The sequence below is a fragment of the Chrysochloris asiatica genome, unplaced genomic scaffold (genome assembly GCF_000296735.1).
Source record: "Chrysochloris asiatica unplaced genomic scaffold, ChrAsi1.0 scaffold00441, whole genome shotgun sequence".
Classification (NCBI taxonomy): Eukaryota; Metazoa; Chordata; class Mammalia; order Afrosoricida; family Chrysochloridae; genus Chrysochloris; species Chrysochloris asiatica.
In genome coordinates, this window is record NW_006408959.1 from 421623 (window position 1) to 422198 (window position 576).

Genomic DNA, 576 nt, shown 5'->3' on the forward strand with positions numbered 1-576 from the left:
AAAATAATAAATGGATCTGTGTTGGAAGAGGTATCACCAGAGTTCTCCGTGAAGGCCAGGATGGCCAAACTTCATCTCTCATACTTCGGACATGTTGTCAGGAGGGACCAGTAGCTGGAGAAGGATATAATGTTTGGGAAGGTGGAACATCAGAGAAAAAGAGGAAGACCCCCAACGAGATGGATTGGCCAAGTGGCAACATTAATGGGCTCATGCATGGCAACAATTGTTTTTGGCCCAGGTCCGGGCAATGTTTTGTTCTGTTGTGCATAGGATCACTATGAGTCGGTACTGACTTGATGGCACCGAACAACAACAGGAAATGGAAAGAGATGGTTGTTACGGTTTTTGTTGTTGTTAAGTGCCAACACATCAATTTCAACCCATAGCAACCCTCTATAGGGTTAACAGTGAATGGATGGTGAGCTTGAACTGCCAACCTTGTCACTCAGACTGACTTTGCAGTCCAGTACATTAACCCATAGCCCCATACCAGAACTCCATTGCAGAAAAGGTCAATATCATCATCCAAAAAGTTGCAGCCACTAGTAGAAGAGACCATCATTTGCTTATATG